Source organism: Malurus melanocephalus, unplaced genomic scaffold, assembly GCF_030028575.1.
Source record: "Malurus melanocephalus ecotype Western Australia unplaced genomic scaffold, MMel_1.1 scaffold_95, whole genome shotgun sequence".
NCBI lineage: Eukaryota > Metazoa > Chordata > Aves > Passeriformes > Maluridae > Malurus > Malurus melanocephalus.
Window position 1 is genome coordinate 747,768 of NW_026623327.1, and position 19,014 is coordinate 766,781.

Sequence of the window (19,014 nt, forward strand, 5' to 3'; positions counted from 1 at the left end):
AAAAAAAAAAAAAAAAAAAAAAAAAAAAAAAAAAAAAAAAAAAAAAAAAAAAAAAAAAAAAAAAACCCCAGACAAAAAACATTAAGAGAGCACTTCATCCCAAACAAATAAAATAAGCAATAAAAAAATAAAAAGCAAAGAGATTAAGAACTAAAAAAGTAAATCAGATCTAATCCAGATACTTTTGGTCAGCCATATTACACTATTTCCTACATTTCAATCAGCACGCACACACTCACCCAAATAGCTGTATCTTAATCCACATCAGCTCCAGATTACATCCTTGTCCTTCCCAGAACTGAGAATCTTTGTTAGGGTTTGGTTATACCGCCTGGCTCATCACCCTGTGCACTTTATGGATCAACAGAGGCACCTTCTCTCAGACCTCWCCAACCTCCCAAGCAGCATCTTCTTCAAACCCTTTAAAGTCAGTCGCTCACAGCCCCAGTACAAGAGCAATTCCACGATGGCTGAAGGTCAGAAAACACACATGAGGATAGGGAGAAGACTTGTGGAGGGCAGAAGAGCAGGAAATAGACCAAAAAAATACTCGAAGAATAAAAGGAGGGGGGAAAAGTGTTTTTTCTAAATATGAAGTGCCAATTAGAGGRAAAAAAGTGAGAACCACCTCTTTAAAAATATAACTTTAGGCTTTAAAATACATTAAAGGTGAAGAATCAGCCTTACTAGTCAATTAGCTTTACTGGGTATGAATTCAGATGCTAGTATTGCTTGAGCTTTCTCCGCCCCYGCCCTCCCCCCAATCACTGTTTCATTGTGAAAGAATTTAATTATTATTTTCATTACCAGATGCATACATTATAAAATGAGCCTGCACAGAGACAATGAGCACTTTAAGAAAATAGGTRTAATAATGAGAATATGTTTACATTTTTCTGCAATAAAAATGAAGACATTCTCAACAAGTCTACTTTTTAAAATATACCTGAATAAAATAATTCCTTACAGTTATAACACTAAATGTAACACTCCTCCTTTTCTTAAAAAAGGATTAATCCAGTGCCTAGAATTTTAATGCAACTTAAAATCAAATTAAAACAGGCTTTTTATTAACTTCTCTATCAAAAACTTCCAGAAAAATCTAACTTAAATGCATTTCACAATGATTGAATAGTAAAGCTTTTGTTTCCTCTAAAAAAAAAAAAAGAAAAATTTGTCCCAGAGACATCAATTATACTGCATACCCAGAAAATTCAAGAGGAAAAAAAAGTTTTCAAATTAAATACAGATACATGTATTTATTTATTTACGAGTTTTGCAGTATAAACAAAATCTCAACACCACGAAGCAATAAAAATACATTTATATGGATATAATAGTAACAACACAATGGTAACATCTGCATATTACTTATAGTCCAAAATTACTGACTTGCTAACAACAAAACTTGTGTTCCTGCGCTTTATGTGGCCCTATTTAACAACACAAGGCAACACTCCAATTTCACCCAGGAACCAGGCTCAATAAATCATGTGCTGCTCATGGCCCACCAGGCACACAGYGAGTGATTTACAGGTAAGCACCAGGGCGGTCACCAGCACGGACCCCCTGCTCTCAGAAATAGTGTCCCCACGGAGCTCTCTGTGTGACCGTCTGTCACATCCACGCCAGCTCACCTGTAAATCACTCACTGCTACGGGAGGCCATGCAACAAGCCACTACTTGGAAGGCTCCCCCTGCTCCAGAGCTGGGGACCTGACTGTGTGCACCCACATCTCTCCAGGGCTGTGCCTTGTAGCTGTGATCTACCCCGGTGTCCACGGGYACGGACACCAGAGGAGCAGGGAGACACGACAGGCTGGCTCCTGCTGCCCACGCACAGCTGCCACAAGGGCGATGCCCTCACAATACCTCAGCATGAATCGTTGGCCCCACGTGGGCAAACCTCTGGAGGCCCTGGAATGCCAAGTTCMATTCTGGAAAGGTGTTGAGTCTTTACTCAAGAAGGATGGAGGGCATCTGACACTTAACCACAAGCCATAATAACAGAGCACCCTCGTCTTCCCACGCTTAGATGTGGAAGCCAAGCCAGGATTCCCTTGACCAAATGAAGATGTTTACAGTGTAAGTGTCTGTATCTGAACAGGTCATGTTGGTCTCCTTTTACAGCCCATGGGAAGAACGAGGCTCTTCGACTGAACTCATCCTACAGAACGTGTCAAAAGGAGGTCAAATGAATCACACCCTACAAGTGCCTGCTTCTGCTCCCTGCCTGACAGGAGTCCTCCAGGATTCCCATTTCTCTTTGCTGGGTACATTTAGGGTCTCACCTCCACTTCCACTCAAGAGTTAGACATTTATAACACAAGTGAAACACATCCCACACTGTCCTAGCACCATCCTAATCCTCCCTATTTAAAAATGAGTAACAAAGCGCTGATTGTGTAAGTTCCCAGCATTTCCCACTCAATACAGTGGGCGCCTGCTCCCGGGTAACACCAGTCCTTCATGCAACTGCTTTTAGTTACATGGCACCAATTACTGTGTTTATTTCAACATTATTTGTCAGCTTGAACTTATTCCTTCAGTACTTTTCCTCTCAGATGCCAGAAGAACTGCCTGACTCTGAGTAGTAACTCTTCTCATTAGCACAGAAACTTCTTCTCTGTTATCAGTCTTCAAAAAAGACTTACCAAAAGATCTCTCTCTTCAGGTAACCTATATACTTTCTTCCACTTTATTKCCTTAAATTCTCCATTTCTTAAGCCTTTCTCCTTTTGTTCTACACTTAAAAATATTATCCAATATCTGCTGAAACCTGTGAATCTTGAGTTGACTTCAAAACAAGCCACTGTTTAGGTTTTTCACCTCCATTTTCTCTTTTTTTTTTTGCTTGTAGAGTCCTCATTTTTATTGGATAGTCAAGAACTAAAGCAATGAATATTCTCAAGTTCCCTAATTCTAATTCTGATTTCCTCATCTTTCCCAGAAACAAATAACTTCTTTATCCATACTTCTAACCTCTAATTCCTCTTCTTTCTTCTCCTAAACCATATTCCCCAAACTCTCCAGAATCCAGACTGATAGGAAAAGGGTTAAAATCTGTTCAGGAAAGGGGGAGGTAGATTCTTTTCTATCCTGTCCAAAGCAGACATGGCAAGCTGAACTCCGTCATCCTGCAGAGCCAGGCAGTCCCTCACCTGAGCACATGATATTGATATTCAGCGGTCCTACACTGAACTAACAAGTTTTAGTTGCTTAAGATGAAATTTATCTCCCCTGTTTCTTCCTCATGTCCTTCTACAGCCAGTCATCTTGGCTGCCTGTTGGGCATTTGCCAACAAACCTTCACACATCTCATAGCAGTTGTAGAACAGAGCTTTTCCAGGCCAAAGTAATGACTGTATTTATATTCCAACAGTTCATCGCTCCACCTTTGCCATGCAGTTGCCATGTAGAACTCCAGACAAAACCCCTCCTCCTCAAAAAAAAAAGCACTAAACATCTCCCCCTGGGGCAAGGTGGGCCCTATTACAGCCCGGCTGTGAAGCCTGGGGAAGGTGCTTTAAGCTTAAAGCACTTGGTGATTGTTTTAATGGTTTGAGGAATCTCCACTMCCAGCAGGAAGGAAGCTTTCCATGCCTGGCTGTATAGTCTTCCACAAAGCTGAAAGAAAAYAGCACGTATCTAAATTTAACTTGCCATGCTTTCAAACTGGTCTGTACGAGGAAACATGTTTTGCTTTGATTTCACACAAAACATTCAAGTAAATCCTCTCAGAAAAAAGCCCTTACAYACCAAGGCATGTATGCTGTTTTTTCTTTTCCATATATTTCACTTATCTTCCCACATGGTTCAAGTGGAAAAATCTTGGCATAGTRATTATAAACTCACATTAACCTGTCTTTCTTCAGGGACAAAGGAGAACAGGAGAAGCAGTGAGCCATTCCTCATCTCCATAGGCAAAGAAACAAGATAAGCCTGGCACAGAGCCCGCTCAGCAAGCCTACTCCACCAGCCCAGGTTGGGAGCGCATTCCACAGGCAGAAGTACTTCTCGAAGAACTTCCTGCCAATGGCTACTTGACATTAAAAACTGGGATGATCTAGGTCAAGTATCCCAGTTGACATTAATTGCTATGTTGGATCAAAAAAAAAAAAAGCAGGCAGCCTCTCAGCCGGAGCTCAAGTCACATTAGGCTTAAAAGTAACCGAGGCCAAAACCTTGAATTGTACCCAGAAGCCAAAAGGAAGCCAAGCAGCTGTTGAAGAACTGCCCGAGCATGTTTTCACCACTCCTGCCCTCCCTCCCTCCCTGCGTGCGCAGCTGCTGACCGAAGCTTGGGAGCACTGACCAAGGGCTGGTGGCCTCACACAGAGGTCACAGAGTCACAGCCAGCCCCTGTCACATGCAACCTCCTGAGTGCCCTTCTCTGTGTCCTGATGCAGAAGTTGAGGGCCTGCTGGCTGTACCTACCCCAGAAAACCAGCAAATTACAACACACTTAGATAAAGGGCCAAGCAAAATGCTCCAGAGGCTGGTAAACTATAGTAGCACCTGCCTTTAGTGCTTTATCTCTGTTGCTTCTTTTATCTCTACGTACTCTGAGGGCAAAGCATGTGCCACGTCCAACTGGAAAGATTACCTGGAAAAGCAAGTCATCTTTGTGTTGAGCAGAGCACAAGAGCAGGTGACTCTCAGTTACTCTGAAATCCAATGAGTGCTTTTAGAACACCACGCCTGAGAGTGCTGGCTGGACAGCAGTCAAAGCTATTCCTGTCAAAAACCAGAATACAGGATTTGAAAACCTATAAAGTTCATGTGATAACAAAAAACTCAGATGATTTTCATTTTTTTTAAGGGAAGATGACTGATTAGGAATGGTAGTAATTTTGGGAATGCACTTTACTAGTTCAAACAAGAAAGAGGGAMTTCAAATTCACATTTTCAGTCCCAGAATTATCATCATGGTCAACACCAAGAAGGTCATGTTCTGGAACAACTGCTGCCATGAGAAGTGTGTCTCCTTCCACAAATTCTTCCCATTATTTCCAAAAATGTTTTACAGTAGMTCAAGACAATTTTCAGGTACATAATGAGTTCATGACAAGAAGAGACAACTCCATGAGCTCTTTCAATTAATRCAGCTACAGCTGAAAAGAAAGCAACTATGGGCTCATCTTACTTATCCACATACCTTGAACAACACAGCTTTTTTTATACAACAGGCATAAAAGGAACAAATTAATTTTTAAAGACCAAAAGATGAAAATATATAGCTGWACTCCATAACTCATAGCAGGTTTCCAAATTGTAATCAATATTTTCTTTTGCGTTAAGCACTGATGAATTTTAATGCTTTTTAAACATCCAATGCCAGAAATATTAATTTTATTATAGATAACTACATGTGATTAGAGTCTCACTGTAGTTTTTGAAGTTCTCTGCAAAGCCAATATGGGTTAAGTGCCCATTTGTATTGTTATAAAACTTCTTTACAGTGCTGTAATACAACACTCAAAGCAGCAGACCCTGAGCTAATATTTAGCATACAACCTGATAACCTCGTATAGACCCAAACACAGCTGGAAAACCTAAATCTACAGCAATTCCAACAATATTTATATTATTTTATTCAAACATTTTAAGATACAGGTGTCAAAATAACTTTTCAAAGCCGGAACAATATTTGGAAAAAAGTAACTTATCAGTTGATTCAACAATTACAGCACCTGCAGTATTATGGACCATTGACAGCTCAGTTAGTCCAATGACAACATAAAAGGGCTTTCATCCCCCAAAATGCAAGCTTTTTAGCCACCAAAGATAATTAACACTTTGTCCAAGTTTCTGACTAACAAGCTGGGGGCAAATACAGAACGGTGTCAAGGGTAATTTTCTAAAAAACTTAGCCAGTGCCATTTAAAAATAATGAAAATCAAATAAACAACAACCCTACCATAAAACATGCCATCTAAAAYATATTTGAGAAGTTGGGGTGTTTTTGTGTTTTTTCTGTTTAACAGACCAGATCCAGGAAGGTCAGAAAATGTTCAAATATTGTAACAGTCAAAATTAGCCCTAAAAGTTCTTGCAGGAAGAAGTACGTAGTATTTATCCACATAAGCCAACAGGAAGCACTGCAGTCTGCTTGTATTACTGGGAGAAAGTCTGGTGAGTCTCCCAGCAATTATGGACTCAAGTAAATCTTTCTCCATGCCCATTAGGAGAGGTTGTACACTGAGAGGACAGTCAGTCACTGGAACAGGCTCTCCAGGGAAGYGGTCATGACACCAAGCCTGCCRGAGTTCARGGAGCCTCTGGAGGACAACTCTTAGTCACACAGTTTAGTGTTAGGTAGTCCTCAATGACCAGGGATTTGGACCCAATGAATCTCCTGGATCCCTCCCAAATCAAGATACTGTATGACTTTATACATTTTCAGTCATCAAAATGTTAATAACCTATTAAAAAAAAGCCTTTTGAAAAGTCTTATTTGGAAATATCCAATTGTGTTTTTTCTACTCCTTCATTCACAGAAGGACATYGTCAGTACTTGGTGATAGGTCTCCTGCAGTCTTCGGAGCAAAGCTCTGGAACACCATGTATTGAACAGAGTTTACCTACGGAAATTCTTAATGCCGACAACTGATCAGCTGCACAAATTAAATATTGAAATGAGCAATCTTCATAAATTCTTTTTTGTTTTTGTGAGTTAGTTTTGTTTGTTTAAATTAGCTTCAATTACCAAACGCATCCAGTGGTTACTGCAGCAGTATTTGCCTTTTCATCCAATACTAGGCTAAAATAGTCACTTATTAACCATGGCAGAGTTGTATTTTACAATGAAACAATGTAAAACATATGAGTCAGGGCTTCTGTTTTAATAAAATTTCCTTCWGAAAAACTGGAGCAGAGTATCCCATTTGCCTGACTCAGAAACACCCTCTACTTAAATACCTGACCATGTGTTTTCTTTACTTTGGAGAAGTGGTCAAAATAAATAAAACTGGAAAAAGAAGACAAAATAAAAAGGGGGGGGAAAATCCAGAAAGCTTCCAACACTGACACAGTCTCTCTGAAGGAAATAGTCATCTTTTTATTCAGAGAACCACCTATATTACTCATTTTATTTACTAACTTTTACTTAATCCATCTCTTGCTGCTGTTCTTGATCACCTGCAAGGAGGTTCAGGTGAGCCTACTGAGGAGGAAGGCAGCAATAAAATACATGAAAATCATCACTTCCAGTCTCCTGCTTTCCTTCACTCCCACTTGTGCTCTTGTGCAAAGCTTTCCTTAGATATCCTCCAGCTCGCCTTAACTCTCTGATCAGTAACACCACACTSTTCCCTCATCCTGCAGCAAGCTCGGGAAATGAAGATGGCACACACATTTATGCTTTGAATACAACAAACAACTGCACCTCTTTAAAACTGCTCCCAAGAGGRCAATACCACAGCCTATGCCTGCACCAGTGAAGTGGCAGGAGGGAAAAGGAGCTGTAATATCAATCTGTGTACTTTGTCTTTATGTGTAAGGAGTCACTCCTGCTATGCTCTKGCACTTCCCCACCTAATTAAGCGAATATGCCCAAACTTTCCCTCACATGTGCAATGCCAGCCTCTGTGCAAGGAAAATCTCTCATTATTTGACAGTTGTTTAAAATGAAAATTCATTAGCAGAGGTGRAACAATTGCCACTGGTAACACTGAATCCTGACTGCATCATTCATCCACCCAGGTTACAGAGCTYCTGCCTCCACATGGTGAGCTCAGGTAAGAAAGGTGCTTTAATTCCTCAGACCAAAGCACAGGTGAGGTACCTRTTGCCTTCTAATCTCCAAGTCTAGCAAGAAGAGACATAACGACCAAACTAAAGGGTATGTACTCTATTTGTTTCTGAATAAAGACTGTCTGGTGAGAGGGTTACCTTTGTCTTACCTGGCCTTAGTTTTGTCCCTGTTTGCTCCACAAACTAATCTCATGCACTGACAGGAGGATGTTAACTGTTCTGTACCTGATAGTTCTATGCACRCATCTTTCTCCAGTATTTTCCTGTTAAATTTTGCCTCCATGCAACTACAGCCAGGTGCTTGTCAGGGCTAGACTGAAGGAATGCCTGTGGGACCCTGGGATGGCTATCGTGTCACAGACTTCTCTTCTGGATACTCTGGCCAACTTAACACCCCCACATTTTAGCCTGTCAAATTTTAACAGTCCCATCCTTACCCTGTTTGAGTGTGTGCATGTAGTTTTCTGCTCCAAAACACAATGSAGTGCTATTTCCAGCCACCATTTCTGTGCTCCTGTATTACAAAACAATCATTAGCAGAGGAAATGAAAATCACAGTCAGACTTGGGGCAAGAATCACTTGCTCCCTGGRTATAATCTAATCTACCTCCAGCAAAAGACAACAACAATAAGCAAACCACCAACTCACAAAAGACYCTACAGTCTCACCAATTTTCATGCTAAGTTCTCCCTGGAATCAGWGCATGGTATGGCTAAGGGCCTGACACTTCCTCGGAAAAAAGAACATTTACTGCAATATAGCTATTTAAAAGGAACAATTAAAATAAATGTTAGYATGTTAAAACAGCTTCAACTTGTCACAAACTCAACCTTTACTTCTTTAGAGAAGAGCTCACTTTGTGCAGGTAGTAGGGCTATTTCCCCTAAATTTAGGTGTGTTCCATTTAAGTCTGATGTTCTCTCACACTCAGTGTCAAAGCTTACAAGAGCAGGAAGCTCTGAAAGCAAACCAGGACAGGYTGCCCTCAGAACTGCAGAACTGGAATAAATATTTTTAAGCATCAGAAACATGCAATTTGGCATCTTGAAAGGGACACATACAGCCATCCCTTTAAAAAGCTTCTTTTAGGACCAAAATATTTTACATTCTCKTTCTCACAGCTATATGTTCACATGCTCTAATCTATTTTTAGAATGTCCTTCCTAGATTAATTTTTAAACTCGAGTCTGGACACTTTTCACCCTCCCTCTGCCCAGATATCCCTGTTGAATCTGTTCCACTACTGGAAGTTGCAAGGACACGCAARTCAGCCTGCCACAGGTTTGCATCCCACCCTTTCCCAATAAAGCAGAAAAAAACAACACAGGGATAGAGACCCTGTATAGAGGAACAGGGCAGAGCACTCACAGGGCAAGGGCCATAACTTCCTCCAGCAGGCATGCTATTATATGAACTTTCTGTCACAGCAGATGATGACATAAAGCCATTTCTTGTTAAATGCCACAAGGCTTAAAAAGAAGGAAAAAACCAGCTGTTCCTCAGCTTTCAAAGAAAATAGTATAAATAAGCATACCTGCCTTTATCCATAARGCAGCCAACCCAGATTCAGGCTTGACAGTATCTCTCTAAGAGAATAAACCCACCACAAACTTTACAGAATAAATACACAACTAAACCCAGCAGTTCTCTTTACAAGATATAATACTACAACTTTAGCTGTGTTAGTTCACAAATGAGAGAATTTTAACCAAAGTCTGTTTTTATGCTTTTATTTAGAAGTGTCTTGTACCTGAAAGTCTGCATACAAATCTTCTGAAAGGAAACAAAGATTTCAGACAACCACTGTGAACTATTTATGGAATAGTTCAGTTGCTTTAAAGTTCTTCCCATTCYGCTTACAAACAGCTGGGTAAAACAACGAAAACACAGTTAAAAGGAAGGGGTAGGGGAGGAGGAATTTAACCAGCTACTCTACATAAAATAATCAATGACCAATTTCTGCGGAATAAAATTTAATCTGACGTTAGTTCAGACTTCTGTTATTTAYGTTGTAGTCCCAAGGAGTGGTAAACAGCACTTGTAAACTGAGAGGAAGCTGTGCCCACAGACCACAGCATATCAAAATATCCAGTGCTAGTCAAATCCAGCGGGAGACAAGGCTCCCAGCCGYACCAGGGTCACTGAACTCCTCACAAAAACCACTCAGGCATTTCCAGACAAAAATGTGCTCTCCACATTACACATGAGCAAACTGCAAAGACTAAATAGCACACACRAGCTAACCAAGGACAGCTAATAAAAGCACACAGGAGATAATACACCTTTTTCTTCTCTGTGATYTCATTTTAGTAATTACCAGTTATTTCTACATATCTTAAGAGACTTACTTGTAAATAACAAGTACAGGAACACAGTGCTGGAACACACCAGCAGACGTACAGGGAGTCAGAACTCTGGAAAGTAAGTTTATGAATTATGTTTACACATTTTTAATATAGTCTAATGATTAAATCAAAAAGGGAAAATAGTAAGGATATTTGCCCTTATCTTAATTAGCAAGGCTGTTTATGCAGGCTGAAAGGTGTGTTTGTTTCTCCATCTCATTTTTATGTATTACAACTGAAGAGCATTGCATTATTTGCACTCTTGAAATCATAAGAAGATTCCAARCAATTTTTGCAGAAATGGTACTTAGAAATTTCACTTTTGATCCATCCAAGCAAGACCTATTTTACTCAGAAAGAATAAGGCTCTCACTTATCAGAAAGACTCAAAAGCATGCAAAATAAAGAGAATTTATACCCTTCCCAAACTTTTATCAATGCATCTTTCCTCCTAAATTTCTAGAAGTAAATCTCATAACTGTAAGTTCAGTTACATCATGCTTTGTCTTAATTCTTCCAAACAAGAATGTGTTAGGTCATTTGATAGACTTCTTAACTACAGAATTAAAAATGGGATTGAAAACCAACCAACCAAAAAAACCACAACCTCAAAATTGACAACAYCAAAAAGCTGACCATAGCACATGCTTCATCCCAGACAAATGGAAGAGGTTCAGAAACTGTAAAAATGGTTCCCATTACTTCCCTCTCAGCCTTAGAAATATTTGCTATTCCGAGTATTACCAGCTCTACTTTACTTGTAGTTACATGCCCTTTCACATAGTCTTTCTCCTATCTACATTATATCTCCAATATTCAGAAATATTGCAGTATCTTAAGTCACTTTCCTGAATTATTCAAACAACCACTGCTATTTTTGCAATCCAGGACATCTTGCCAGAATTCGCTGAATCCTGAAGATGATCTCCACAGGACATGGGCAAATTTTTAGATTTAAAAACAAAAGCCAAAACAACAAAAAGTGTATTTATTGAATAAAATAAATTAAGAAAAACCACACATGGGACAGCTGAATCTCCAAGCAACTCTCTTTGCTCAGCAAGGAAGAAAAGCAAGTGAGGAGACAACATACCCTGACCTGTGCCATCCCCCTGCAGGGACAGGACCTTCTGCAGAGGAATGGAGCAGGTCACCAGGGTCAGCAGCTCCGCCACGGATAACCCTGACAAAGTCCACCTGCCACAGCACCAAGCAATAAGCTAACAAAAATTAGATCAGATAGCAGACCTCCAAGTGTTTATAGCCCATGACTCAACTTTCCCTCCTGTACAATGACCTTTATGGAGGACAGGAAAAGGAGGCGAGCATGCTTATATGTTAAATTCATACAATCCATTATCCAAAAGAGTAACTGATAGTGGAGGCTCTAAATCTACTTAAGAAGCAGAACAGCAATGGCCCATGATATTCCCAGAAGGCGAGAACAGAGGAAATTTGATTGTTTTTGTGCTCCTGRTATCTTGTGAAGCATGGGCCATTTTTCTCAAAAAACAACAACGAAGTCATAAGGYAGGAGACACAGAAGTAGGGTGATCATCAGCACAGAGAGCATATTTTAAGCTCTACTTTAATGCTCAAGTTCAGTTTTGCAGAGAGAATACAGCTGACATTTGTCTGGACAAGACATCACAGCTAGAGGAACCATACTGCACTGCAACYCAAAATACTCAGCATTACCCCAAAACTAGTGCCCAAATACTGTTCACTTCCTTTATCACATGTCAGAATACTCTGGAAAGAAAACCAGAGCAGGGTAAGGCAAAAGTGAAATTGCCTGCAAAGCCTGAAGGGCACACTGAACAGACCCTCTTTTCCACTCAGGAAATTCACAGTAGAGTATCASTAATGGTAAAACTTGAGGACCAGAAGATAAAGTTCGGCAAAGTGACCTTTTATGCATTTCAGATCAAAAACCAGTTGGGTCATATGCATGCTGAGATAGCCTTGGGCTTATGACAAACTATCTTAAAAAAAAAATGTTTGTGAGCAAGCAGTCAAGACAGCTGTGTTCAAGAGCTATGTCCAAGAGACACAATCAAACTTTCATGTTTGGTATTGTAATCKAAAGATGAGTCAGAGTTCAATAAACGGCAAATGCAATTCTGCACAACCTTGTTATGTTCTCATCTCAACAGTTAAACCTATGTGAAGGAGTGCAAAGAGGTTACAAAATACTATCAGCACAGTTTATTAAATGGTCCTTTTGCATTTATTTTGTAGCAGGATAAAAGTTAAGGTAGCAGAGACTTAAACATCAGTAAGTTAGAGGACCAGGACTGATTCTTGAAAAATCCTTTGGACCTCCAGAGGCCAGAGGAAATTATTTTTCATGAAATTTTGCATTAGTACGTGGCCACCGTTTACCAGATTGGAGAAGATGTTCTTTTACTGTGTCGGCTAAGCAAAAGTGAATGGCAAAGTTGCATAGATTCCCTTGTTTTCCATAAATAGGACCCAAAGTTAACAGATTAAGGGGATTTTTCTGCTGTTTTTGCCTTTCCACCCCATAGCCAGTCACCTCCAGAGATCCACTTTCATGGAATTCTATGACTTTAACATATGATTTTGGAATCAGATTTATGAAAATCTGGACTTACAGAACTCAACCTCACCACTCCTGATTTCAAAGCTGAAGGATTTCACACTTATCTGTGGTGTTCCACATGCTATGGCTTTTGCCTCATTACATTCTGGTTTTGAACTTTAGCTTCTTATCCTTCTCACATCTCACCCARAAAGATTTTGCTATCCATCCTCTGAAAGCACCTTTAGATCACTTCCATTTGTGGTTATTATAAATTCAACAATGGGAGGGCAAGGATGCACTTGGGTTTGAGTTACAGGGTATCTCCACAATCTAGAAACTTTCAAATAAGACCATGCATTGAATTAGTGAGTATTTGAAAAATATTCTCATTGTTGCATGATTACTTTAGTACATAAAATTCGAGTAACCAAAAGAAAGTCAGCTACCTCAACAGCGAGGAGCCCACATCCTACTTTTGYTAGATGAGAGAAATTACAACACCAAGGACTCTGCAAAATAAGGTTAACACAGCCAGCAGCCCTTGTTGCCCAAATGGTTCCAGAAATCTGTGCAGAAAGTTGCATCCACATTTCACATAGCTTTGTCCTTCCCCACTGAACTCAGACCAGTACAGGACTGGCAGCACACCCTTGCCCGGATCCCCCACTCCAGAATGGATGTCTGCTTCTCCATCTGGGATCTGCCTTCCTAGGAAAACACCATGAGATGAAAAAGGTATGGGAAAGTTTTTTGGGGGTCTTTCTGTTCTGTTTCATATGACACTTGTCACATACTCATCTGTTTGCCAACTACGAAAACTCCTGAGAAGAAAAAAAAAAAGAAACCAACCCACTCAGACAAGCATTTTTTTCTATAAACGATAAGCAAAACAACTGTAGTCAAACAAAGTTGAAGGCTACTGACAAGAAAATAGAGGCCTAGGCCTTGTTCCTTCTATTGCCTGAGAAATGAAGGCAGAAACCGTATCTTCCCTGCTGTTTCACACTGCTTTTTCACTGTATTTCAGCAGCAGTGGGAATAAAGACAAAAGAAGCACCAAAGAACAAAGGGCAAATCTCATTCTGGCAAAAACAGGGAGGGGGAACAAAAGACAGAGTGGAAGTGGATGGACTACTTATAGCAATTATTGTCAAACATTTTTGCACTTCCTTCCTTAATGTAGCTCCTTTTGTACACAAAGGCCTCCAAATAGTTCTGAGAKGTTCCCTTTGTACAACAAGGAGAAAGGAAAACTGTAATAAGACCATGCAATGAAGATAAATTTTCCCAATAATGCAAGCTACAGGAAACACAYGGAGGTCAAATAAAACTATTATTTGCCTTTTCAAACACTATTTTCTTCAGCTGCTAAATAAAAACATTATGAAGCCATTTTACACAGTAAAATTTAACCTTCTATTAACCTTCCATATTAAGTAAACAAACCTTTCTAGCCAATAAGCATCATTGTGAACTCTCCGAGATGATAAGCAATACCTTAATTACATTCATTTACATGACTTTGAAATTGTTCCAGACCAAAGTCAACAACTACAAGGTCAAAGAGTATGGAAATCTAAAATAAGGAGAAATCCATAGTCGGCCAGTTCACAAGGATGGTGCAGCATCCTTTCTAACCCAGGCTGCAAAGGGTCAAGGATACCAACCAAGTAGGTGCTTTTCATCAATTACATTAAAAAAGCAAATCCTCTGAAAGACCAAAGAGAAATTCCATCTTTTTTTTTTTTTTTTGAGGACTATTCAAAGTTGAAAGCAATGGACACTTCAGAATTGTCTTTAAAGCCTAATGRCCAATCAAGCTGTATGAATACCTTATGCACATGTTTTATAATATTCTACATGAAAGCCACAACACGAAAGATACTTTCTAAAAATACATCCATACCACTGACAACTAGCATATATTTGGTTTAGTGCCTTTAGACTTKGGAATGCTAAACTGACTAGAGTACAGCTTTTAGAATGCTACATGGAAACCTTTATTATTTCATCCCTGCTACACTTAAAGTGGGAAAYGCTAACAATGCTCAAACAGCAATTGCAAAAAAGTTTTAACAATGACTGTTGCAAGAAACTTGATAAAGTAYGTTCTGCCCTGAAACAGCAGAAATGTAGGCACAAAGTCCATCCATTCCCAAGATATTAGATAATGGCTAAGGTATGATCAATAACAATCAAATTAGCTGAAATAGAGCAGACATGCATGCTGCACTAATGGATCATTTCAGGATTGTATTTTGTGTATTATAACCATGAAATTATTACAAATATACATATACAAAAATCTGAAGTACAGCTTTTGGATTTAGGCAGTCTCATATCAACACACTGCAGCTGACAATATTTTTCTTAGTATTAAATTAGATAAATCTCCCTGCACCCTACTTTACTAGCCAAGCACTTTTTATACAACTCTCAAGCCAACAACCTTCTGCAATTTAAGTATGATTTAGTGCAAGAGAAGCAATGAGTATTATAAAATTTATGCTTGTTCACCTTCTCTCCCCACAGAGAAGGGCAAGACGTTTTTTCATGTAAATATGTATTAGATCCAAATCATTTAAATAGATATTATTCCACAGAGAACATGATGCTGCATATGCCCATTTCAGCTCCATGTTACTAAATAAACTGCAAGATAATGATGTTGCCTTGCTCATCCTAAAGGACACTGGAAATATTTCTAGGCATTTCAAACAGAAGTAAAAGGAAGAGACTTTCACAAGAAAAAAGAAAAACTAGGGTGACTCTTACAAAGCTACATAAAGTGAAGACAAGATACTGGCAAATTAGGAAATCTCTTTAGGAACAGGTCAGAGCTGCCACAGAAAAAGTATAGCTCAGGTACATGAAGTCTTTATAGTATGAATAGCAAATCATTGCTATCATCCACTTTCATTTTCTTTTAAATGGAGAAGGGAAAGATAATCACGTTTGCAAGGAGAAAACCAAGAAACTTTAGACAGCAGACTAATTCTAAAAGTTAATGTAGGAATGCTAAATGYAAGGTGCCAAATGCTAATTTGTCTCTAATATGTCTCAGTTATATTTAGCTACAAGTGTCACTGCTTGAATGGAAAAGAGACAGAATAGGGGAAACTTACACAGTGCCTYAAAAATGAGCTTTAAGCATCACTTTTAAGTGAGTGTGTATGTCTCCCTGCTTTTCACAAAAYGAACCGGAAGTTAATCAGCACTCATTTTAAGTTAACAATTTATTTCTAAATCRTGTTTATAAAGTGAGGGAGACTGTCAGTTGACTTGAAGCTATCACATATCATTTGGGCCACAGTCAGTTATCTCACAATACTGTCTGACCTCTACTTGATTTTAAAATAGGATAATCACCTTCAACTGTGTATGAACCTTGAACATTATCAAAAACAGTTTTATTGCATCAACGATTTATTAATAGTCTTATATTAATAGTAATGTAACTTTGACTTTACAAAGTCATAAAGATGACGAGAAACACAGTCAAGACTTATTGTGCTACCTACTTTATTTTAGGCTTCTAAGGCAACCTCATGACACAATCAGAAAAACTATCCTGAAAGTAAGAGCTACAAAGGAAAAACAACAGAATACGCATACATCGCCCCAGTTCAACAGCAGAGCAGGAAGGATACGGACAGCATAATGAGTTCAGACAAATGCTGAAACCTTTCAAGTACCAAAATTGTCCTGTAGCCAACTGTGCTTGGAGCTGGAGAACTGCTCGTGCTGAGACAGGTAACCTCTGGACAAGCACACGAGCTGCAAGGGAGAGGCGTGAGCCCGACGTGGGAACGCGCTAAGCCAGATTCCCCTTCCAAGCAAAGCACTGTGAGACGCCCAAAGCCCGCAGGCTCACATTCGAGACAAACCTGAGGAAGGAGGAAATGTTCCTCCCTAGACCTTTCTGGTTCCAAACACTCACCGTGGCAGCCCTGTCACGGTCACTTTTAGAGCTGCTGGCCCCATTGCACCACCATTTAAACAAAGAGCGGCTAAGAAAGTACAATATTCTATAACTGGCATTTACAGCATCGGCCTTGGACTTCTAATCTTTACCAGACGGGCACACAAATCAATCTATCAGCTCATAAAGGTATGCTTTTTAACCTCTAAAACAGATGGGATTGGCCAGAAACGTCTGGCATGTCAAACTGCTAATCACRGCTGCCCTTTGCACAAAATAACCCACTTAAGTTGAGGCATGGTTGCACTGTAACAGACATTAGTCTGTGGGAAACCCATTTAACTGTCACATACTCCCGCCACTCTTGCTCTCCCTTAATTAAGCCTAATGCCTTATGCTTTGACCTTTTGTTCTAGCCTATTAACCCTATCTAGTACAAGTTCAAATATGTTAAACTTAAAGTTTACTGTAAAATATTAAATGCCAAGCTACAGAAGGAATGAGGGATGCTTCACTACCCTGAAAGTTACCAACCCCTTTACCAAATTTTGAAGCGCAATGTTAGTCCCCGAACACAAAATATGTCCTAACACTAACCAGTTTCACAATTAAAAAAGTGGAGTGTGTTCCACTGGCATAGCCTCCTTTTTCCTCTTCAGAGGAGAGAGGACAGTGAGGGAAAAAAAGAGGTGAAACTTCTGTTTGCAACTTCATATCCTCAAGGCACTTGTGTTTTTATCCAGCAAGAAAAGCACATGCTATCAGCCAAGATCATACTGAACTCATTTGCTGTTCTCTGAAACCCATCATTAAAAATAAAACATAATTGGTTTACAGCAACCAATTTCTCCTCAATTAAGGGCTGCTTCTGCCAGCCCTCCTTACACTGAGTCACCATCTTTTTCTTTTGACAAGATAGTTACAATTACTATTAACCTGTTACTGTCATCTGCATCTCCAGGTGAGTTGCATCCTTTGAAGTTTTTCAGACTTGCATAGACTTACACCATGACATAATTTATACATTCCAGCTCACTGCTACATACTTTCCATTTTAGGCAAACTCAACTAAAGCATGGCCGCCTTCTGCTCCACTATCTCTTAATTCATGGAGTTTACACAGCATCAACAAGACCACCAGTTCTGTTTCTAAAGCAGTACTCTTTTGGAGAAARGCCACCCTACGGGTCCAGAACTCTGATTTAAACAAGCATTCTAATTCCAGTGACAATAACAAACCTCTGGTCAAGACACTACTGCCCTCCACAATAAAACTATGTATACAACGCAAACTTGGTATTCCAACAGAGGTATTCCGCAATTAGTGCTCATAACTAGCAAACAAACCTATTCCCCACTCCAAAAAACAACCACGATGAAGCCCATAACTGCTCTGTTATACTAGTTAGAAACAGAAAAAAGAATGCAAACCACGTTGGGATTGCAAGCCACATATACACTGACAAATATGTTCTCAAATCTTTAGCTTAACCACCTTACTGACAACTTGAATACTTGGTGCAACATCCTTGTTTACAACTTATGCTTCTGCAACCCTGACTAAACAGAACTTCTAAAGAGAGGCAACAATGGTGAAACAAAGCTCTGAATTACTTTAACTGTTTTTGAAGATGTGAAAGATTTCAAAAAGCTTGTTGCCATAAAAGCCACTGTCTACTAAGTTCCATTAAAGCTGAGACCATCTGCKGCTGATCACAACAATTCTCCAGTTTTCAATTGCTAATTAATTAATTATGTTTTAATTCCAAAGTGCCTATCTTACTGATTCTAAGACTAGCAAGTAATACCATTAACTTTTCTGTAAATACAATTCCTCAGACAACTGAGATGCACTACAGCAATGCTAGAACTCCTTTTCTTGTAAAGTCAAACAGAAAACATTGTGTGGAAAAAATGGATCTCTCATCTCAATTTCCAGTTATTTCCAAAGCATTGATCCTGATTTAATCCAAACATCTTCAATTAAAAAAATGTTTACATTTTCTAATGATTTCACTTGGCTATATTCTGTTGTGTTGGAGAAGCTCAAACTGCACTACACAGACCAATGCTGTATTCAAGTAAAGTCAAGCAACACATGGATTTATTAAAAAGGGAAAAATACATCCTTCCATCTGCAATCTGCATCATTACAGTGGATATGACATGTTCTGCAGGCTGGGATTTGGTATGACTGCCTCCAGCTTCTAGACCTTCCCTACTAATATTCACAAAAGTTGCCACTGGAGGCGATGCAAATGAGTCCTAAGAGAGACCAGAAACAAAACAACAACTGCTTGTCAACCATTACATGCCCAAATTGTATTCTTTACGCTCATCAGCATTCTCAAGTTCTTAGGCACGCATGTAGGCCCACCGAGGACAGTGGGGCTACTCAAGTGAATAAAATGACTCACAAACCRAAGTGCATACACATAAGCAA

The 19,014-nt window shown here is 39.4% G+C and overlaps 1 protein-coding gene across 9 annotated transcripts in view; it reads right to left on the minus strand.

Moving 5' to 3' along the window:
- NRIP1 (nuclear receptor interacting protein 1) overlaps positions 1–19,014 on the minus strand; it is a 97,579-nt gene that overhangs the window by 41,596 nt on the left and 36,969 nt on the right. For 2 of the 9 annotated variants that reach the window (XM_057368605.1, XM_057368599.1), the window contains exon 3: positions 240–470. The exons of 6 other annotated variants lie outside the window; for them this stretch is intronic. The gene's annotated coding sequence lies outside the window, so the exon portion shown is untranslated. Of the gene's footprint in view, positions 1–239; positions 471–8,192; positions 8,252–19,014 lie in introns of those variants that run through there. One more of the 9 variants, XM_057368604.1, reaches the window with a different exon arrangement.